The sequence below is a fragment of the Nematostella vectensis genome, chromosome 3, assembly GCF_932526225.1.
Source record: "Nematostella vectensis chromosome 3, jaNemVect1.1, whole genome shotgun sequence".
NCBI lineage: Eukaryota > Metazoa > Cnidaria > Anthozoa > Actiniaria > Edwardsiidae > Nematostella > Nematostella vectensis.
Genome location: NC_064036.1, coordinates 18578859 through 18600714, shown reverse-complemented (window position 1 = coordinate 18600714; position 21856 = coordinate 18578859). Strand labels below are relative to the sequence as shown.

Here is a 21856-nt window from a genome sequence, read left to right as displayed (position 1 = left end):
TCCATGTACATCCATCCTTCGATAGCTCAGTTTTGTAGAGCGGGGGGCTGTAGATTTATAATTGTGATCCCTAGGTCGCTGGTTCGAATCCGGCTCGAAGGATGTTTTACGTTCACTGATGTTTTTTTTGGGCAAGGTTACGTTGATTGTCCTTTCCATGTACATCCATCCTTCGATAGCTCAATTGGTAGAGCGGGGGACTGTAGATTTTTAATTGTGATCCCTGGGTCGCTGGTTCGAATCCGGCTCGAAGTATTTTTTTACGTGCACTGCTGTTTATTATGGGCAAGGTTACATGGAATGTCCTTTCCTTGGAGACTGTAGATATAAAATTGTGATCCGAAGGTTGCTGGTTTTAATCCGGCTCGAACAATGTTTTTAGGTGCCTTGCTGTTTATTTTGGGCAAGGTTACGTTGATTGTCCTTTCAATGTACATCCATCCTTCGATAGCTCAGTTGGTAGAGCGGGGGACTGTAGATTTATAACTGTGATCCCTAGGTCGCTGGTTCGAATCCGGCTCGAAGGATTGTTTTACGTGCACTGCTGTTTAATTTGGGCAAGGTTACATGAAATGTCCTTTCCTTGGAGACTGTAGATTTATGACTGTGATCTCTAGGTCGCTGGTTAAAATCCGGCTTGAAGGATTTTTTTTGTGCACTGCTGTTTATTTTGGTCAAGGTTACGTTGATTGTCCTTTCCATGGACATCCATCCTTCGATAGCTCAGTTGGTAGAACGGGGGACTGTAGATTTATAATTGTGATCCCTTTGTCGCTGGTTCGAATCCGTCTCCAAGGATTTTGTTACGTGCACTGCTGTTTATTGTAGGGAAGGTTACATGGAATGTCCTTTCCTTGGAGACTATAGATTTATTTTGGGCAAGGTTACGTTGATTGTCCTTTCAATGCATATCCATCCTTCGATAGCCCAGTTGGTAGAGCGGGGGGCTGTAGATTTATAATTGTGATCCGAAGTTTGCTGGTTTGAATCCGGCTCGAAAAATGTTTTTAAGTGCCTTGCTGTTTATTTTGGGCAAGGTTACGTTTAATGTCCTTTCCACGTACATCCATCCTTCGATAGCTCAGTTTTGTAGAGCGGGGGGCTGTAGATTTATAATTGTGATCCCTAGGTCGCTGGTTCGAATCCGGCTCGAAGGATGTTTTACGTTCACTGATGTTTATTTTGGGCAAGGTTACGTTGATTGTCCTTTCCATGTACATCCATCCTTCGATAGCTCAATTGGTAGAGCGGGGGACTGTAGATTTATAATTGTGATCCCTAGGTCGCTGGTTCGAATCCGGCTCGAAGTATTTTTTTCCGTGCACTGCTGTTTATTATGGGCAAGGTTACATGGAATGTCCTTTCCTTGGAGACTGTAGATATATAATTGTGATCCGAAGGTTGCTGGTTTGAATCCGGCTCGAACAAAGTTTTTAGGTGCCTTGCTGTTTATTTTGGGCAAGGTTACGTTGATTGTCCTTTCCATGTACATCCATCCTTTGATAGCTCAGTTTTGTAGAGCGGGGGACTGTAGATTTATAATTGTGATCCCTAGGTGGCTGGTTCGAATCCGGCTCGAAGTATTTTTTTACGTTCACTGCTGTTTATTTTGGGCAAGGTTACGTTGATTGTCCTTTCCATGTACATCCATTCTTCGATAGCTCAGTTGGTGGAGCGGGGGACTGTAGATTTATAACTGTGATCCCTAGGTCGCTGGTTCGAATCCGGCTCGAAGAATTTTTTACGTTCACTGCTGTTTATTTTGGGCAAGGTTACGTTGATTGTCCTTTTAATGTACATCCATCCTTCGATAGCTCAGTTGGTAGAGCGGGGGACTGTAGATTTATAACTGTGATCCCTAGGTCACTGGTTCGAATACGGCTCGAAGCATTTTTATTACGTTCACTGCTGTTTATTTTAGTCAAGGTTTTGTCGATTGTCCTTTCCATTTACATCCATCATGCGATAGCTCAGTTGGTAGAGCGGGGGACTGTAGATTTATAATTGTGATCTCTAGGTCGCTGGTTAAAATCCGGCTTGAAGGATTTTTTATGTGCACTGCTGTTTATTTTGGTCAAGGTTACGTTGATTGTCCTTTCCATGGACATCCATCCTTCGATAGCTCAGTTGGTAGAACGGGGGACTGTAGATTTATAATTGTGATCCCTTTGTCGCTGGTTCGAATCCGTCTCCAAGGATTTTGTTACGTGCACTGCTGTTTATTGTAGGGAAGGTTACATGGAATGTCCTTTCCTTGGAGACTATAGATTTATTTTGGGCAAGGTTACGTTGATTGTCCTTTCAATGCATATCCATCCTTCGATAGCCCAGTTGGTAGAGCGGGGGGCTGTAGATTTATAATTGTGATCCGAAGTTTGCTGGTTTGAATCCGGCTCGAAAAATGTTTTTAAGTGCCTTGCTGTTTATTTTGGGCAAGGTTACGTTTAATGTCCTTTCCATGTACATCCATCCTTCGATAGCTCAGTTTTGTAGAGCGGGGGGCTGTAGATTTATAATTGTTATCCCTAGATCGCTGGTTCGAATCCGGCTCGAAGGATGTTTTACGTTCACTGATGTTTATTTTGGGCAAGGTTACGTTGATTGTCCTTTCCATGTACATCCATCCTTCGATAGCTCAATTGGTAGAGCGGGGGACTGTAGATTTATAATTGTGATCCCTAGGTCGCTGGTTCGAATCCGGCTCGAAGTATTTTTTACGTGCACTTCTGTTTATTATGGGCAAGGTTACATGGAATGTCCTTTCCTTGGAGACTGTAGATATATAATTGTGATCCGAAGGTTGCTGGTTTGAATCCGGCTCGAACAATGTTCTTAGGTGCCTTGCTGTTTATTTTGCGCAAGGTTACGTTGATTGTCCTTTCCATGTACATCCATCCTTCGATACCTCAGTTTTGTAGAGCGGGGGACTGTAGATTTATAATTGTGATCCCTAGGTGGCTGGTTCGAATCCGGCTCGAAGTATTTTTTTACGTTCACTGCTGTTTTTTTTGGGCAAGGTTACGTTGATTGTCCTTTCCATGGACATCCATCCTTCGATAGCTCAGTTGGTAGAACGTGGGACTGTAGATTTATAATTGTGATCCCTTGGTCGCTGGTTCGAATCCGTCTCCAAGGATTTTGTTACTTGCACTGCTGTTTATTTTAGGGAAGGTTACATGGAATGTCCTTTCCTTGGAGACTTTAGATTTATTTTGGGCAAGGTTACGTTGATTGTCCTTTCCATGTACATCCATCCTTCGATAGCTCAATTGGTAGAGCGGGGGACTGTAGATTTATATTTGTGATCCCTAGGTCGATGGTTCGAATCCGGCTCGAAGTATTTTTTTCCGTGCACTGCTGTTTATTATGGGCAAGGTTACATGGAATGTCCTTTCCTTGAAGACTGTAGATATATAATTGTGATCCGAAGGTTGCTGGTTTTAATCCGGCTCGAACAATGTTTTTAGGTGCCTTGCTGTTTATTTTGGGCAAGGTTACTTTGATTGTCCTTTCAATGTACATCCATCCTTCGATAGCTCAGTTGGTAGAGCGGGGGACTGTAGATTTATAACTGTGATCCCTAGGTCGCTGGTTCGAATCCGGCTCGAAGGATTGTTTTACGTGCACTGCTGTTTAATTTGGGCAAGGTTACATGAAATGTCCTTTCCTTGGAGACTGTAGATTTATGACTGTGATCTCTAGGTCGCTGGTTAAAATCCGGCTTGAAGGATTTTTTTTGTGCACTGCTGTTTATTTTGGTCAAGGTTACGTTGATTGTCCTTTCCATGGACATCCATCCTTCGATAGCTCAGTTGGTAGAACGGGGGACTGTAGATTTATAATTGTGATCCCTTTGTCGCTGGTTCGAATCCGTCTCCAAGGATTTTGTTACGTGCACTGCTGTTTATTGTAGGGAAGGTTACATGGAATGTCCTTTCCTTGGAGACTATAGATTTATTTTGGGCAAGGTTACGTTGATTGTCCTTTCAATGCATATCCATCCTTCGATAGCCCAGTTGGTAGAGCGGGGGGCTGTAGATTTATAATTGTGATCCGAAGTTTGCTGGTTTGAATCCGGCTCGAAAAATGTTTTTAAGTGCCTTGCTGTTTATTTTGGGCAAGGTTACGTTTAATGTCCTTTCCACGTACATCCATCCTTCGATAGCTCAGTTTTGTAGAGCGGGGGGCTGTAGATTTATAATTGTGATCCCTAGGTCGCTGGTTCGAATCCGGCTCGAAGGATGTTTTACGTTCACTGATGTTTATTTTGGGCAAGGTTACGTTGATTGTCCTTTCCATGTACATCCATCCTTCGATAGCTCAATTGGTAGAGCGGGGGACTGTAGATTTATAATTGTGATCCCTAGGTCGCTGGTTCGAATCCGGCTCGAAGTATTTTTTTACGTGCACTGCTGTTTATTATGGGCAAGGTTACATGGAATGTCCTTTCCTTGGAGACTGTAGATATATAATTGTGATCCGAAGGTTGCTGGTTTGAATCCGGCTCGAACAAAGTTTTTAGGTGCCTTGCTGTTTATTTTGGGCAAGGTTACGTTGATTGTCCTTTCCATGTACATCCATCCTTCGATAGCTCAGTTTTGTAGAGCGGGGGACTGTAGATTTATAATTGTGATCCCTAGGTGGCTGGTTCGAATCCGGCTCGAAGTATTTTTTTACGTTCACTGCTGTTTATTTTGGGCAAGGTTACGTTGATTGTCCTTTCCATGTACATCCATCCTTCGATAGCTCAGTTGGTGGAGCGGGGGACTGTAGATTTATAACTGTGATCCCTAGGTCGCTGGTTCGAATCCGGCTCGAAGAATTTTTTACGTTCACTGCTGTTTATTTTGGGCAAGGTTACGTTGATTGTCCTTTTAATGTACATCCATCCTTCGATAGCTCAGTTGGTAGAGCGGGGGACTGTAGATTTATAACTGTGATCCCTAGGTCGCTGGTTCGAATCTGGCTCGAAGTATTTTTTTACGTTCACTGCAGTTTATTTTGGTCAAGGTTACGTTGATTGTCCTTTCCATGTACATCCATCCTTCGATAGCTCAGTTTTGTAGAGCGGGGGACTGTAGATTTATAATTGTGATCCCTAGGTCGCTGGTTCGAATCCGGCTCGAAGTATTTTTTTACGTTCACTGCTGTTTATTTTGGGCAAGGTTACGTTGATTGTCCTTTCCATGTACATCCATCCTTCGATAGCTCAGTTGGTGAAGCGGGGGACTGTAGATTTATAACTGTGATCCCTAGGTCGCTGGTTCGAATACGGCTCGAAGGATTCTTTTACGTGCACTTCTGCTTATTTTGGGCAAGGTTACATGGAATGTCCTTTCCTTGGAGACTGTAGATTTATAACTGTGATCCCTAGGTCACTGGTTCGAATACGGCTCGAAGCATTTTTATTACGTTCACTGCTGTTTATTTTAGTCAAGGTTTTGTCGATTGTCCTTTCCATTTACATCCATCATGCGATAGCTCAGTTGGTAGAGCGGGGGACTGTAGATTTATAATTGTGATCCCTAGATGCTGGGTCGAATCCGGCTAGAAGAATTTATTTACGTGAGTTGCTGTTTATTTTGGACAGATTACATGGAATGTCCTTTTCTTGGAGACTGTAGATGTATAACTGTGATCCCTAAATCGTTGGTTCGAATCCTGCTCGAAGAAATTTTTTTAGGTGCACTGCTTTTTTTATTTTGGGTAAGATTACGTTGATTGTCCTTTTAACGTACATCCATCCTTCGATAGCTCAGTTGGTAGAGCGGAGGACTGTAGATTTATAATTGGGATCTCTAGGTCGCTGGTTCGAATCCTGCTCGAAGGATTTTTTTACGTGCAATACTGTTTATTTTGGGCAAGTTTACATTAATTGTCCTTTCCACGTACATCCATCCCTCGATAGCACAGTTGGTAAAGCGGGGGACTGTAGATTTATAATTGTGATCCCCAGGTCGCTGGTTCGAATCCGGCTCGAAGGATTTTTTTATGTTCACTGCTGTTTATTTTGGGCAAGGTTACGTTGATTGTTCCTTCCATGTACATCCATCATGCGATAGCTCAGTTGGTAGAGCGGGGGACTGTAGATTTATAATTGTGATCCCTAAATTGCTGGTTCGACTCCGGCTCGAAATTTTTTTTTAGGTGCACTGCTTTTTTATTTTGGCCAAGTTTACGTTGATTGTCCTTTCAATATACATCCATCCTTCGATAGCTCAATTGGTAGAGCGGGGGACTGTAGATTTATAATTGTGATCCCTAGGTCGCTGGTTCGAATCCGGCTCGAAGTATTTTTTTACGTGCACTGCTGTTTATTATGGGCAAGGTTACATGAAATGTCCTTTCCTTGGAGACTGTAGATTTATGACTGTGATGTCTAGGTCGCTGGTTAAAATCCGGCTTGAAGGATTTTTTTATGTGCACTGCTGTTTATTTTGGTCAAGGTTACGTTGATTGTCCTTTCCATGGACATCCATCCTTCGATAGCCCAGTTGGTAGAACGGGGGACTGTAGATTTATAATTGTGATCCCTTGGTCGCTGGTTCGAATCCGGCTCGAAGACTTTTTTTAAATGCACTGCTTTTTTATTTTGGGCAAGGTCACGTTGATTGTCCTTTCAATGTACATCCATCCTTCGATAGCTCAGTTGGTAGAGCGGGGGGCTGTAGATTTACAATTGTGATCCCTCATTCGCTGGTTCGAATCCGGCTCAAAGGATGTTTTATACATGCGCTTTACGTTGGGCAATGTTACATGGAATTTCATTTTCTTGGAGATTGATCCTAGGATGCTGGTTCGAATCCGGCTCGAAGAATATTTTACGTTTACTGCTGTTTATTTTGGTCAAGGTTACGTTGATTGCCCTTTCAATGCTCATCCATCCTTCGATAGCTCAGTTGGTAGAGCGGGGGACTGTAGATTTATAATTGTGATCCCTAGGTCGCTGGTTCGAATCCGGCTCGAAGGATTTTTTATGTGCACTGCTGTTTATTTTGGTCAAGGTTACGTTGATTGTCCTTTCCATGGACATCCATCCTTCGATAGCTCAGTTGGTAGAACGGGGGACTGTAGATTTATAATTGTGATCCCTTTGTCGCTGGTTCGAATCCGTCTCCAAGGATTTTGTTACGTGCACTGCTGTTTATTGAAGGGAAGGTTACATGGAATGTCCTTTCCTTGGAGACTATAGATTTATTTTGGGCAAGGTTACGTTGATTGTCCTTTCAATGCATATCCATCCTTCGATAGCCCAGTTGGTAGAGCGGGGGGCTGTAGATTTATAATTGTGATCCGAAGTTTGCTGGTTTGAATCCGGCTCGTAAAATGTTTTTAAGTGCCTTGCTGTTTATTTTGGGCAAGGTTACGTTTAATGTCCTTTCCATGTACATCCATCCTTCGATAGCTCAGTTTTGTAGAGCGGGGGGCTGTAGATTTATAATTGTGATCCCTAGGTCGCTGGTTCGAATCCGGCTCGAAGGATGTTTTACGTTCACTGATGTTTATTTTGGGCAAGGTTACGTTGATTGTCCTTTCCATGTACATCCATCCTTCGATAGCTCAATTGGTAGAGCGGGGGACTGTAGATTTATAATTGTGATCCCTAGGTCGCTGGTTCGAATCCGGCTCGAAGTATTTTTTTACGTGCACTGCTGTTTATTATGGGCAAGGTTACATGGAATGTCCGTTCCTTGGAGACTGTAGATATATAATTGTGATCCGAAGGTTGCTGGTTTTAATCCGTCTCGAACAATGTTTTTAGGTGCCTTGCTGTTTATTTTGGGCAAGGTTACGTTGATTGTCCTTTCAATGTACATCCATCCTTCGATAGCTCAGTTGGTAGAGCGGGGGACTGTAGATTTATAACTGTGATCCCTAGGTCGCTGGTTCGAATCCGGCTCGAAGGATTGTTTTACGTGCACTGCTGTTAAATTTGGAAAAGGTTACATGAAATGTCCTTTCCTTGGAGACAGTAGATTTATGACTGTGATCTCTAGGTCGCTGGTTAAAATCCGGCTTGAAGGATTTTTTTTGTACACTGCTGTTTATTTTGGTCAAGGTTACGTTGATTGTCCTTTCCATGGACATCCATCCTTCGATAGCTCAGTTGGTAGAGCGGGGGACTGTAGATTTATAACTGTGATCCCTAGGTCGCTGGTTCGAATCCGGCTCGAAGGATTGTTTTACGTGCACTGCTGTTTAATTTGGGCAAGGTTACATGAAATGTCCTTTCCTTGGAGACAGTAGATTTATGACTGTGATCTCTAGGTCGCTGGTTAAAATCCGGCTTAAAGGATTTTTTTTGTGCACTGCTGTTTATTTTGGTCAAGGTTACGTTGATTGTCCTTTCCATGGACATCCATCCTTCGATAGCTCAGTTGGTAGAACGGGGGACTGTAGATTTATAATTGTGATCCCTTTGTCGCTGGTTCGAATCCGTCTCCAAGGATTTTGTTACGTGCACTGCTGTTTATTGTAGGGAAGGTTACATGGAAAGTCCTTTCCTTGGAGACTATAGATTTATTTTGGGCAAGGTTACGTTGATTGTCCTTTCAATGCATATCCATCCTTCGATAGCCCAGTTGGTAGAGCGGGGGGCTGTAGATTTATAATTGTGATCCGAAGTTTGCTGGTTTGAATCCGGCTCGTAAAATGTTTTTAAGTGCCTTGCTGTTTATTTTGGGCAAGGTTACGTTTAATGTCCTTTCCATGTACATCCATCCTTCGATAGCTCAGTTTTGTAGAGCGGGGGGCTGTAGATTTATAATTGTGATCCCTAGGTCGCTGGTTCGAATCCGGCTCGAAGGATGTTTTACGTTCACTGATGTTTATTTTGGGCAAGGTTACGTTGATTGTCCTTTCCATGTACATCCATCCTTCGATAGCTCAATTGGTAGAGCGGGGGACTGTAGATTTATAATTGTGATCCCTAGGTCGCTGGTTCGAATCCGGCTCGAAGTATTTTTTTACGTGCACTGCTGTTTATTATGGGCAAGGTTACATGGAATGTCCGTTCCTTGGAGACTGTAGATATATAATTGTGATCCGAAGGTTGCTGGTTTTAATCCGTCTCGAACAATGTTTTTAGGTGCCTTGCTGTTTATTTTGGGCAAGGTTACGTTGATTGTCCTTTCAATGTACATCCATCCTTCGATAGCTCAGTTGGTAGAGCGGGGGACTGTAGATTTATAACTGTGATCCCTAGGTCGCTGGTTCGAATCCGGCTCGAAGGATTGTTTTACGTGCACTGCTGTTAAATTTGGAAAAGGTTACATGAAATGTCCTTTCCTTGGAGACAGTAGATTTATGACTGTGATCTCTAGGTCGCTGGTTAAAATCCGGCTTGAAGGATTTTTTTTGTACACTGCTGTTTATTTTGGTCAAGGTTACGTTGATTGTCCTTTCCATGGACATCCATCCTTCGATAGCTCAGTTGGTAGAGCGGGGGACTGTAGATTTATAACTGTGATCCCTAGGTCGCTGGTTCGAATCCGGCTCGAAGGATTGTTTTACGTGCACTGCTGTTTAATTTGGGCAAGGTTACATGAAATGTCCTTTCCTTGGAGACAGTAGATTTATGACTGTGATCTCTAGGTCGCTGGTTAAAATCCGGCTTAAAGGATTTTTTTTGTGCACTGCTGTTTATTTTGGTCAAGGTTACGTTGATTGTCCTTTCCATGGACATCCATCCTTCGATAGCTCAGTTGGTAGAACGGGGGACTGTAGATTTATAATTGTGATCCCTTTGTCGCTGGTTCGAATCCGTCTCCAAGGATTTTGTTACGTGCACTGCTGTTTATTGTAGGGAAGGTTACATGGAAAGTCCTTTCCTTGGAGACTATAGATTTATTTTGGGCAAGGTTACGTTGATTGTCCTTTCAATGCATATCCATCCTTCGATAGCCCAGTTGGTAGAGCGGGGGGCTGTAGATTTATAATTGTGATCCGAAGTTTGCTGGTTTGAATCCGGCTCGAAAAATGTTTTTAAGTGCCTTGCTGTTTATTTTGGGCAAGGTTACGTTTAATGTCCTTTCCACGTACATCCATCCTTCGATAGCTCAGTTTTGTAGAGCGGGGGGCTGTAGATTTATAATTGTGATCCCTAGGTCGCTGGTTCGAATCCGGCTCGAAGGATGTTTTACGTTCACTGATGTTTATTTTGGGCAAGGTTACGTTGATTGTCCTTTCCATATACATCCATCCTTCGATAGCTCAATTGGTAGAGCGGGGGACTGTAGATTTATAATTGTGATCCCTAGGTCGCTGGTTCGAATCCGGCTCGAAGTATTTTTTTACGTGCACTGCTGTTTATTATGGGCAAGGTTACATGGAATGTCCTTTCCTTGGAGACTGTAGATATATAATTGTGATCCGAAGGTTGCTGGTTTGAATCCGGCTCGAACAATGTTTTTAGGTGCCTTGCTTTTTATTTTGGGCAAGGTTACGTTGATTGTCCTTTTAATGTACATCCATCCTTCGATAGCTCAGTTTTGTAGAGCGGGGGACTGTAGATTTATAATTGTGATCCCTAGGTGGCTGGTTCGAATCCGGCTCGAAGCATTTTTATTACGTTCACTGCTGCTTATTTTGGTCAAGGTTACGTTGATTGCCCTTTCAATGCTCATCCATCCTTCGATAGCTCAGTTGGTAGAGCGGGGGACTGTAGATTTATAATTGTGATCCCTAGGTCGCTGGTTCGAATCCGGCTCGAAGGAATTTTTTACGTTCACTGCTGTTTATTTTGGGCAAGGTTACGTTGATTGTCCTTTCAATGTACATCCATCCTTCGATAGCTCAGTTGGTAGAGCGCGGGACTGTAGATTTATAACTGTGATCCCTAGGTCGCTGGTTCGAATCCGGCTCGAAGGATTGTTTTACGTGCACTGCTGTTTATTTTGGGCAAGGTTACATGAAATGTCCTTTCCTTGGAGACTGTAGATTTATGACTGTGATCTCTAGGTCGCTGGTTAAAATCCGGCTTGAAGGATTTTTTATGTGCACTGCTGTTTATTTTGGGCAAGGTTACGTTGATTGCCCTTTCAATGCTCATCCAACCTTCGATAGCTCAGTTTTGTAGAGCGGGGGACTGTAGATTTATAATTGTGATCCCTAGGTCGCTGGTTCGAATCTGGCTCGAAGTATTTTTTTACGTTCACTGCTGTTTATTTTGGTCAAGGTTACGTTGATTGCCCTTTTAATGTACATCCATCCTTCGATAGCTCAGTTGGTAGAGCGGGGGACTGTAGATTTATAACTGTGATCCCTAGGTCGCTGGTTCGAATACGGCTCGAAGGATTCTTTTACGTGCACTTCTGCTTATTTTGGGCAAGGTTACATGGAATATGCTTTCCGTGAAGACTGTAGATTTATAACTGTGATCCCTAGGTCACTTGTTCGAATACGGCTCGAAGCATTTTTATTACGTTCACTGCTGTTTATTTTGGGCAAGGTTACGTTGATTGTCCTTTTAATGTACATCCATCCTTCGATAGCTCAGTTGGTAGAGCGGGGGACTGTAGATTTATAACTGTGATCCCTAGGTCGCTGGTTCGAATACGGCTCGAAGGATTCTTTTACGTGCACTTCTGCTTATTTTGGGCAAGGTTACATGGAATATGCTTTCCTTGAAGACTGTAGATTTATAACTGTGATCCCTAGGTCACTTGTTCGAATACGGCTCGAAGCATTTTTATTACGTTCACTGCTGTTTATTTTAGTCAAGGTTTTGTCGATTGTCCTTTCCATTTACATCCATCATGCGATAGCTCAGTTGGTAGAGCGGGGGACTGTAGATTTATAATTGTGATCCCTAGATGCTGGGTCGAATACGGCTCGAAGAATTTATTTACGTGAGTTGCTGTTTATTTTGGACAGATTACATGGAATGTCCTTTTCTTGGAGACTGTAGATGTATAACTGTGATCCCTAAATCGTTGGTTCGAATCCTGCTCGAAGAAATTTTTTTAGGTGCACTGCTTTTTTTATTTTGGGTAAGATTACGTTGATTGTCCTTTTAATGTACATCCATCCTTCGATAGCTCAGTTGGTAGAGCGGAGGACTGTAGATTTATAATTGGGATCTCTAGGTCGCTGGTTCGAATCCTGCTCGAAGGATTTTTTTACGTGCAATACTGTTTATTTTGGGCAAGTTTACATTAATTGTCCTTTCCATGTACATCCATCCTTCGATAGCACAGTTGGTAAAGCGGGGGACTGTAGATTTATAATTGTGATCCCTAGGTCGCTGGTTCGAATCCGGCTCGAAGGATTTTTTTATGTTCACTGCTGTTTATTTTGGGCAAGGTTACGTTGATTGTTCCTTCCATGTACATCCATCATGCGATAGCTCAGTTGGTAGAGCGGGGAACTGTAGATTTATAATTGTGATCCCTAAATCGCTGGTTCGAATCCGGCTCGAAATTTTTTTTTAGGTGCACTGCTTTTTTATTTTGGCCAAGTTTACGTTGATTGTCCTTTCAATATACATCCATCCTTCGATAGCTCAATTGATAGAGCGGGGGACTGTAGATTTATAATTGTGATCCCTAGGTCGCTGGTTCGAATCCGGCTCGAAGTATTTTTTTACGTGCACTGCTGTTTATTATGGGCAAGGTTACATGAAATGTCCTTTCCTTGGAGACTGTAGATTTATGACTGTGATCTCTAGGTCGCTGGTTAAAATCCGGCTTGAAGGATTTTTTATGTGCACTGCTGTTTATTTTGGTCAAGGTTACGTTGATTGTCCTTTCCATGGACATCCATCCTTCGATAGCTCAGTTGGTAGAACGGGGGACTGTAGATTTATAATTGTGATCCCTTGGTCGCTGGTTCGAATCCGGCTCGAAGACTTTTTTTAAATGCACTGCTTTTTTATTTTGGGCAAGGTCACGTTGATTGTCCTTTCAATGTACATCCATCCTTCGATAGCTCAGTTGGTAGAGCGGGGGGCTGTAAATTTACAATTGTGATCCCTCATTCGCTGGTTCAAATCCGGCTCAAAGGATGCTTTATACATACGCTTTACGTTGGGCAATGTTACATGGAATTTCATTTTCTTGGAGATTGATCCTAGGTTGCTGGTTCGAATCCGGCTCGAAGAATTTTTTACGTTTACTGCTGTTTATTTTGGTCAAGGTTACGTTGATTGCCCTGTCAATGCTCATCCATCCTTCGATAGCTCAGTTGGTAGAGCGGGGGACTGTAGATTTATAATTGTGATCCCTAGGTCGCTGGTTCGAATCCGGCTCGAAGGATTTTTTTACGTTCACTGCTGTTTATTTTGGGCAAGGTTACGTTGATTGTCCTTTCAATGTACATCCATCCTTCGATAGCTCATTTGGTAGAGCGGGGGACTGTAGATTTATAATTGTGATCCCTAGGTCGCTGGTTCGAATCCGGCTCGAAGGATTGTTTTACGTGCACTGCTGTTTATTTTTGGCAAGGTTACATGGAATGTCCTTTCCTTGGAGACTGTAGATATATAATTGTGATCCGAAGGTTGCTGGTTTGAATCCGGCTCGAACAATGTTTTTAGGTGCCTTGCTGTTTATTTTGGGCAAGGTTACGTTGATTGTCCTTTCCATGTACATCCATCCTTCGATAGCTCAGTTTTGTATAGCGGGGGACTGTAGATTTATAATTGTGATCCCTAGGTCGCTGGTTCGAATCCGGCTCGAAGGATTTTTTTATGTTCACTGCTGTTTATTTTGGGCAAGGTTACGTTGATTGTTCCTTCCATGTACATCCATCATGCGATAGCTCAGTTGGTAGAGCGGGGGACTGTAGATTTATAATTGTGATCCCTAAATCGCTGGTTCGAATCCGGCTCGAAATTTTTTTTTAGGTGCACTGCTTTTTTATTTTGGCCAAGTTTACGTTGATTGTCCTTTCAATATACATCCATCCTTCGATAGCTCAATTGGTAGAGCGGGGGACTGTAGATTTATAATTGTGATCCCTAGGTCGCTGGTTCGAATCCGGCTCGAAGTATTTTTTTACGTGCACTGCTGTTTATTATGGGCAAGGTTACATGAAATGTCCTTTCCTTGGAGACTGTAGATTTATGACTGTGATCTCTAGGTCGCTGGTTAAAATCCGGCTTGAAGGATTTTTTATGTGCACTGCTGTTTATTTTGGTCAAGGTTACGTTGATTGTCCTTTCCATGGACATCCATCCTTCGATAGCTCAGTTGGTAGAACGGGGGACTGTAGATTTATAATTGTGATCCCTTGGTCGCTGGTTCGAATCCGGCTCGAAGACTTTTTTTAAATGCACTGCTTTTTTATTTTGGGCAAGGTCACGTTGATTGTCCTTTCAATGTACATCCATCCTTCGATAGCTCAGTTGGTAGAGCGGGGGGCTGTAGATTTACAATTGTGATCCCTCATTCGCTGGTTCGAATCCGGCTCAAAGGATGCTTTATACATACGCTTTACGTTGGGCAATGTTACATGGAATTTCATTTTCTTGGAGATTGATCCTAGGTTGCTGGTTCGAATCCGGCTCGAAGAATTTTTTACGTTTACTGCTGTTTATTTTGGTCAAGGTTACGTTGATTGCCCTGTCAATGCTCATCCATCCTTCGATAGCTCAGTTGGTAGAGCGGGGGACTGTAGATTTATAATTGTGATCCCTAGGTCGCTGGTTCGAATCCGGCTCGAAGGATTTTTTTACGTTCACTGCTGTTTATTTTGGGCAAGGTTACGTTGATTGTCCTTTCAATGTACATCCATCCTTCGATAGCTCATTTGGTAGAGCGGAGGACTGTAGATTTATAACTGTGATCCCTAGGTCGCTGGTTCGAATCCGGCTCGAAGGATTGTTTTACGTGCACTGCTGTTTATTTTGGGCAAGGTTACATGAAATGTCCTTTCCTTGGAGACTGTATATTTATGACTGGGATCTCTAGGTCGCTGGTTAAAATCCGGCTTGAAGGATGTTTTACGTTCACTGCTGTTTATTATGGGCAAGGTTACATGGAATGTCCTTTCCTTGGAGACTGTAGATATATAATTGTGATCCGAAGGTTGCTGGTTTGAATCCGGCTCGAACAATGTTTTTAGGTGGCTTGCTGTTTATTTTGGGCAAGGTTACGTTGATTGTCCTTTCCATGTACATCCATCCTTCGATAGCTCAGTTTTGTATAGCGGGGGACTGTAGATTTATAATTAAGATCCCTAGGTCGCAGGTTCGAATCCGGCTCGAAGGATTTTTTACGTTCACTGCTGTTTATTTTGGTCAAGGTTACGTTGATTGCCCTTTCAATGCTCATCCAACCTTCGATAGCTCAGTTTTGTAGAGCGGGGGACTGTAGATTTATAATTGTGATCCCTAGGTCGCTGGTTCGAATCTGGCTCGAAGTATTTTTTTACGTTCACTGCTGTTTATTTTGGTCAAGGTTACGTTGATTGCCCTTTTAATGTACATCCATCCTTCGATAGCTCAGTTGGTAGAGCGGGGGACTGTAGATTTATAACTGTGATCCCTAGGTCGCTGGTTCGAATACGGCTCGAAGGATTCTTTTACGTGCACTTCTGCTTATTTTGGGCAAGGTTACATGGAATATGCTTTCCTTGAAGACTGTAGATTTATAACTGTGATCCCTAGGTCACTTGTTCGAATACGGCTCGAAGCATTTTTATTACGTTCACTGCTGTTTATTTTGGGCAAGGTTACGTTGATTGTCCTTTTAATGTACATCCATCCTTCGATAGCTCAGTTGGTAGAGCGGGGGACTGTAGATTTATAACTGTGATCCCTAGGTCGCTGGTTCGAATACGGCTCGAAGGATTCTTTTACGTGCACTTCTGCTTATTTTGGGCAAGGTTACATGGAATATGCTTTCCTTGAAGACTGTAGATTTATAACTGTGATCCCTAGGTCACTTGTTCGAATACGGCTCGAAGCATTTTTATTACGTTCACTGCTGTTTATTTTAGTCAAGGTTTTGTCGATTGTCCTTTCCATTTACATCCATCATGCGATAGCTCAGTTGGTAGAGCGGGGGACTGTAGATTTATAATTGTGATCCCTAGATGCTGGGTCGAATACGGCTCGAAGAATTTATTTACGTGAGTTGCTGTTTATTTTGGACAGATTACATGGAATGTCCTTTTCTTGGAGACTGTAGATGTATAACTGTGATCCCTAAATCGTTGGTTCGAATCCTGCTCGAAGAAATTTTTTTAGGTGCACTGCTTTTTTTATTTTGGGTAAGATTACGTTGATTGTCCTTTTAATGTACATCCATCCTTCGATAGCTCAGTTGGTAGAGCGGAGGACTGTAGATTTATAATTGGGATCTCTAGGTCGCTGGTTCGAATCCTGCTCGAAGGATTTTTTTACGTGCAATACTGTTTATTTTGGGCAAGTTTACATTAATTGTCCATTCCATGTACATCCATCCTTCGATAGCACAGTTGGTAAAGCGGGGGACTGTAGATTTATAATTGTGATCCCTAGGTCGCTGGTTCGAATCCGGCTCGAAGGATTTTTTTATGTTCACTGCTGTTTATTTTGGGCAAGGTTACGTTGATTGTTCCTTCCATGTACATCCATCATGCGATAGCTCAGTTGGTAGAGCGGGGGACTGTAGATTTATAATTGTGATCCCTAAATCGCTGGTTCGAATCCGGCTCGAAATTTTTTTTTAGGTGCACTGCTTTTTTATTTTGGCCAAGTTTACGTTGATTGTCCTTTCAATATACATCCATCCTTCGATAGCTCAATTGATAGAGCGGGGGACTGTAGATTTATAATTGTGATCCCTAGGTCGCTGGTTCGAATCCGGCTCGAAGTATTTTTTTACGTGCACTGCTGTTTATTATGGGCAAGGTTACATGAAATGTCCTTTCCTTGGAGACTGTAGATTTATGACTGTGATCTCTAGGTCGCTGGTTAAAATCCGGCTTGAAGGATTTTTTATGTGCACTGCTGTTTTTTTTTTTGGTCAAGGTTACGTTGATTGTCCTTTCCATGGACATCCATCCTTCGATAGCTCAGTTGGTAGAACGGGGGACTGTAGATTTATAATTGTGATCCCTTGGTCGCTGGTTCGAATCCGGCTCGAAGACTTTTTTTAAATGCACTGCTTTTTTATTTTGGGCAAGGTCACGTTGATTGTCCTTTCAATGTACATCCATCCTTCGATAGCTCAGTTGGTAGAGCGGGGGGCTGTAGATTTACAATTGTGATCCCTCATTCGCTGGTTCGAATCCGGCTCAAAGGATGCTTTATACATACGCTTTACGTTGGGCAATGTTACATGGAATTTCATTTTCTTGGAGATTGATCCTAGGTTTCTGGTTCGAATCCGGCTCGAAGAATTTTTTACGTTTACTGCTGTTTATTTTGGTCAAGGTTACGTTGATTGCCCTGTCAATGCTCATCCATCCTTCGATAGCTCAGTTGGTAGAGCGGGGGACTGTAGATTTATAATTGTGATCCCTAGGTCGCTGGTTCGAATCCGGCTCGAAGGATTTTTTTACGTTCACTGCTGTTTATTTTGGGCAAGGTTACGTTGATTGTCCTTTCAATGTACATCCATCCTTCGATAGCTCATTTGGTAGAGCGGGGGACTGTAGATTTATAATTGTGATCCCTAGGTCGCTGGTTCGAATCCGGCTCGAAGGATTGTTTTACGTGCACTGCTGTTTATTTTTGGCAAGGTTACATGGAATGTCCTTTCCTTGGAGACTGTAGATATATAATTGTGATCCGAAGGTTGCTGGTTTGAATCCGGCTCGAACAATGTTTTTAGGTGCCTTGCTGTTTATTTTGGGCAAGGTTACGTTGATTGTCCTTTCCATGTACATCCATCCTTCGATAGCTCAGTTTTGTATAGCGGGGGACTGTAGATTTATAATTGTGATCCCTAGGTCGCTGGTTCGAATCCGGCTCGAAGGATTTTTTTATGTTCACTGCTGTTTATTTTGGGCAAGGTTACGTTGATTGTTCCTTCCATGTACATCCATCATGCGATAGCTCAGTTGGTAGAGCGGGGGACTGTAGATTTATAATTGTGATCCCTAAATCGCTGGTTCGAATCCGGCTCGAAATTTTTTTTTAGGTGCACTGCTTTTTTATTTTGGCCAAGTTTACGTTGATTGTCCTTTCAATATACATCCATCCTTCGATAGCTCAATTGGTAGAGCGGGGGACTGTAGATTTATAATTGTGATCCCTAGGTCGCTGGTTCGAATCCGGCTCGAAGTATTTTTTTACGTGCACTGCTGTTTATTATGGGCAAGGTTACATGAAATGTCCTTTCCTTGGAGACTGTAGATTTATGACTGTGATCTCTAGGTCGCTGGTTAAAATCCGGCTTGAAGGATTTTTTATGTGCACTGCTGTTTATTTTGGTCAAGGTTACGTTGATTGTCCTTTCCATGTACATCCATCATGCGATAGCTCAGTTGGTAGAGCGGGGGACTGTAGATTTATAATTGTGATCCCTAAATCGCTGGTTCGAATCCGGCTCGAAATTTTTTTTTAGGTGCACTGCTTTTTTATTTTGGCCAAGTTTACGTTGATTGTCCTTTCAATATACATCCATCCTTCGATAGCTCAATTGATAGAGCGGGGGACTGTAGATTTATAATTGTGATCCCTAGGTCGCTGGTTCGAATCCGGCTCGAAGTATTTTTTTACGTGCACTGCTGTTTATTATGGGCAAGGTTACATGAAATGTCCTTTCCTTGGAGACTGTAGATTTATGACTGTGATCTCTAGGTCGCTGGTTAAAATCCGGCTTGAAGGATTTTTTATGTGCACTGCTGTTTTTTTTTTTGGTCAAGGTTACGTTGATTGTCCTTTCCATGGACATCCATCCTTCGATAGCTCAGTTGGTAGAACGGGGGACTGTAGATTTATAATTGTGATCCCTTGGTCGCTGGTTCGAATCCGGCTCGAAGACTTTTTTTAAATGCACTGCTTTTTTATTTTGGGCAAGGTCACGTTGATTGTCCTTTCAATGTACATCCATCCTTCGATAGCTCAGTTGGTAGAGCGGGGGGCTGTAGATTTACAATTGTGATCCCTCATTCGCTGGTTCGAATCCGGCTCAAAGGATGCTTTATACATACGCTTTACGTTGGGCAATGTTACATGGAATTTCATTTTCTTGGAGATTGATCCTAGGTTTCTGGTTCGAATCCGGCTCGAAGAATTTTTTACGTTTACTGCTGTTTATTTTGGTCAAGGTTACGTTGATTGCCCTGTCAATGCTCATCCATCCTTCGATAGCTCAGTTGGTAGAGCGGGGGACTGTAGATTTATAATTGTGATCCCTAGGTCGCTGGTTCGAATCCGGCTCGAAGGATTTTTTTACGTTCACTGCTGTTTATTTTGGGCAAGGTTACGTTGATTGTCCTTTCAATGTACATCCATCCTTCGATAGCTCATTTGGTAGAGCGGGGGACTGTAGATTTATAATTGTGATCCCTAGGTCGCTGGTTCGAATCCGGCTCGAAGGATTGTTTTACGTGCACTGCTGTTTATTTTTGGCAAGGTTACATGGAATGTCCTTTCCTTGGAGACTGTAGATATATAATTGTGATCCGAAGGTTGCTGGTTTGAATCCGGCTCGAACAATGTTTTTAGGTGCCTTGCTGTTTATTTTGGGCAAGGTTACGTTGATTGTCCTTTCCATGTACATCCATCCTTCGATAGCTCAGTTTTGTATAGCGGGGGACTGTAGATTTATAATTGTGATCCCTAGGTCGCTGGTTCGAATCCGGCTCGAAGGATTTTTTTATGTTCACTGCTGTTTATTTTGGGCAAGGTTACGTTGATTGTTCCTTCCATGTACATCCATCATGCGATAGCTCAGTTGGTAGAGCGGGGGACTGTAGATTTATAATTGTGATCCCTAAATCGCTGGTTCGAATCCGGCTCGAAATTTTTTTTTAGGTGCACTGCTTTTTTATTTTGGCCAAGTTTACGTTGATTGTCCTTTCAATATACATCCATCCTTCGATAGCTCAATTGGTAGAGCGGGGGACTGTAGATTTATAATTGTGATCCCTAGGTCGCTGGTTCGAATCCGGCTCGAAGTATTTTTTTACGTGCACTGCTGTTTATTATGGGCAAGGTTACATGAAATGTCCTTTCCTTGGAGACTGTAGATTTATGACTGTGATCTCTAGGTCGCTGGTTAAAATAAGGCTTGAAGGATTTTTTATGTGCACTGCTGTTTATTTTGGTCAAGGTTACGTTGATTGTCCTTTCCATGTACATCCATCATGCGATAGCTCAGTTGGTAGAGCGGGGGACTGTAGATTTATAATTGTGATCCCTAAATCGCTGGTTCGAATCCGGCTCGAAATTTTTTTTTAGGTGCACTGCTTTTTTATTTTGGCCAAGTTTACGTTGATTGTCCTTTCAATATACATCCATCCTTCGATAGCTCAATTGATAGAGCGGGGGACTGTAGATTTATAATTGTGATCCCTAGGTCGCTGGTTCGAATCCGGCTCGAAGTATTTTTTTACGTGCACTGCTGTTTATTATGGGCAAGGTTACATGAAATGTCCTTTCCTTGGAGACTGTAGATTTATGACTGTGATCTCTAGGTCGCTGGTTAAAATCCGGCTTGAAGGATTTTTTATGTGCACTGCTGTTTTTTTTTTTGGTCAAGGTTACGTTGATTGTCCTTTCCATGGACATCCATCCTTCGATAGCTCAGTTGGTAGAACGGGGGACTGTAGATTTATAATTGTGATCCCTTGGTCGCTGGTTCGAATCCGGCTCGAAGACTTTTTTTAAATGCACTGCTTTTTTATTTTGGGCAAGGTCACGTTGATTGTCCTTTCAATGTACATCCATCCTTCGATAGCTCAGTTGGTAGAGCGGGGGGCTGTAGATTTACAATTGTGATCCCTCATTCGCTGGTTCGAATCCGGCTCAAAGGATGCTTTATACATACGCTTTACGTTGGGCAATGTTACATGGAATTTCATTTTCTTGGAGATTGATCCTAGGTTTCTGGTTCGAATCCGGCTCGAAGAATTTTTTACGTTTACTGCTGTTTATTTTGGTCAAGGTTACGTTGATTGCCCTGTCAATGCTCATCCATCCTTCGATAGCTCAGTTGGTAGAGCGGGGGACTGTAGATTTATAATTGTGATCCCTAGGTCGCTGGTTCGAATCCGGCTCGAAGGATTTTTTTACGTTCACTGCTGTTTATTTTGGGCAAGGTTACGTTGATTGTCCTTTCAATGTACATCCATCCTTCGATAGCTCATTTGGTAGAGCGGGGGACTGTAGATTTATAATTGTGATCCCTAGGTCGCTGGTTCGAATCCGGCTCGAAGGATTGTTTTACGTGCACTGCTGTTTATTTTTGGCAAGGTTACATGGAATGTCCTTTCCTTGGAGACTGTAGATATATAATTGTGATCCGAAGGTTGCTGGTTTGAATCCGGCTCGAACAATGTTTTTAGGTGCCTTGCTGTTTATTTTGGGCAAGGTTACGTTGATTGTCCTTTCCATGTACATCCATCCTTCGATAGCTCAGTTTTGTATAGCGGGGGACTGTAGATTTATAATTGTGATCCCTAGGTCGCTGGTTCGAATCCGGCTCGAAGGATTTTTTTATGTTCACTGCTGTTTATTTTGGGCAAGGTTACGTTGATTGTTCCTTCCATGTACATCCATCATGCGATAGCTCAGTTGGTAGAGCGGGGGACTGTAGATTTATAATTGTGATCCCTAAATCGCTGGTTCGAATCCGGCTCGAAATTTTTTTTTAGGTGCACTGCTTTTTTATTTTGGCCAAGTTTACGTTGATTGTCCTTTCAATATACATCCATCCTTCGATAGCTCAATTGGTAGAGCGGGGGACTGTAGATTTATAAT

General features: G+C 42.6%; 13 non-coding genes across 13 annotated transcripts; all 13 read left to right on the top strand.

Annotated features, from left to right (window-relative positions):
* The first annotated feature begins 441 nt into the window (after positions 1–441).
* Positions 442–527, top strand: Trnay-gua. Its single transcript is given in 2 exon segments — positions 442–478; positions 492–527. It is a non-coding gene; the product is annotated as a tRNA-Tyr (tRNA).
* A 2999-nt stretch (positions 528–3526) lies between these two features.
* On the top strand, positions 3527–3612 carry Trnay-gua. Its single transcript is given in 2 exon segments — positions 3527–3563; positions 3577–3612. It is a non-coding gene; the product is annotated as a tRNA-Tyr (tRNA).
* Positions 3613–6884: 3272 nt separating this feature from the next.
* On the top strand, positions 6885–6970 carry Trnay-gua. The gene is given in 2 exon segments: positions 6885–6921; positions 6935–6970. It is a non-coding gene; the product is annotated as a tRNA-Tyr (tRNA).
* Positions 6971–7821: 851 nt separating this feature from the next.
* Trnay-gua lies at positions 7822–7907 on the top strand. The gene is given in 2 exon segments: positions 7822–7858; positions 7872–7907. It is a non-coding gene; the product is annotated as a tRNA-Tyr (tRNA).
* Positions 7908–8092: 185 nt separating this feature from the next.
* On the top strand, positions 8093–8178 carry Trnay-gua. Its single transcript is given in 2 exon segments — positions 8093–8129; positions 8143–8178. It is a non-coding gene; the product is annotated as a tRNA-Tyr (tRNA).
* A 969-nt stretch (positions 8179–9147) lies between these two features.
* Positions 9148–9233, top strand: Trnay-gua. Its single transcript is given in 2 exon segments — positions 9148–9184; positions 9198–9233. It is a non-coding gene; the product is annotated as a tRNA-Tyr (tRNA).
* A 185-nt stretch (positions 9234–9418) lies between these two features.
* On the top strand, positions 9419–9504 carry Trnay-gua. The gene is given in 2 exon segments: positions 9419–9455; positions 9469–9504. It is a non-coding gene; the product is annotated as a tRNA-Tyr (tRNA).
* A 1125-nt stretch (positions 9505–10629) lies between these two features.
* On the top strand, positions 10630–10715 carry Trnay-gua. The gene is given in 2 exon segments: positions 10630–10666; positions 10680–10715. It is a non-coding gene; the product is annotated as a tRNA-Tyr (tRNA).
* A 2452-nt stretch (positions 10716–13167) lies between these two features.
* On the top strand, positions 13168–13253 carry Trnay-gua. The gene is given in 2 exon segments: positions 13168–13204; positions 13218–13253. It is a non-coding gene; the product is annotated as a tRNA-Tyr (tRNA).
* Positions 13254–14579: 1326 nt separating this feature from the next.
* Trnay-gua lies at positions 14580–14665 on the top strand. The gene is given in 2 exon segments: positions 14580–14616; positions 14630–14665. It is a non-coding gene; the product is annotated as a tRNA-Tyr (tRNA).
* Positions 14666–17392: 2727 nt separating this feature from the next.
* Trnay-gua lies at positions 17393–17478 on the top strand. The gene is given in 2 exon segments: positions 17393–17429; positions 17443–17478. It is a non-coding gene; the product is annotated as a tRNA-Tyr (tRNA).
* Positions 17479–19233: 1755 nt separating this feature from the next.
* Positions 19234–19319, top strand: Trnay-gua. Its single transcript is given in 2 exon segments — positions 19234–19270; positions 19284–19319. It is a non-coding gene; the product is annotated as a tRNA-Tyr (tRNA).
* Positions 19320–21074: 1755 nt separating this feature from the next.
* Trnay-gua lies at positions 21075–21160 on the top strand. Its single transcript is given in 2 exon segments — positions 21075–21111; positions 21125–21160. It is a non-coding gene; the product is annotated as a tRNA-Tyr (tRNA).
* Positions 21161–21856: the final 696 nt, after the last annotated feature.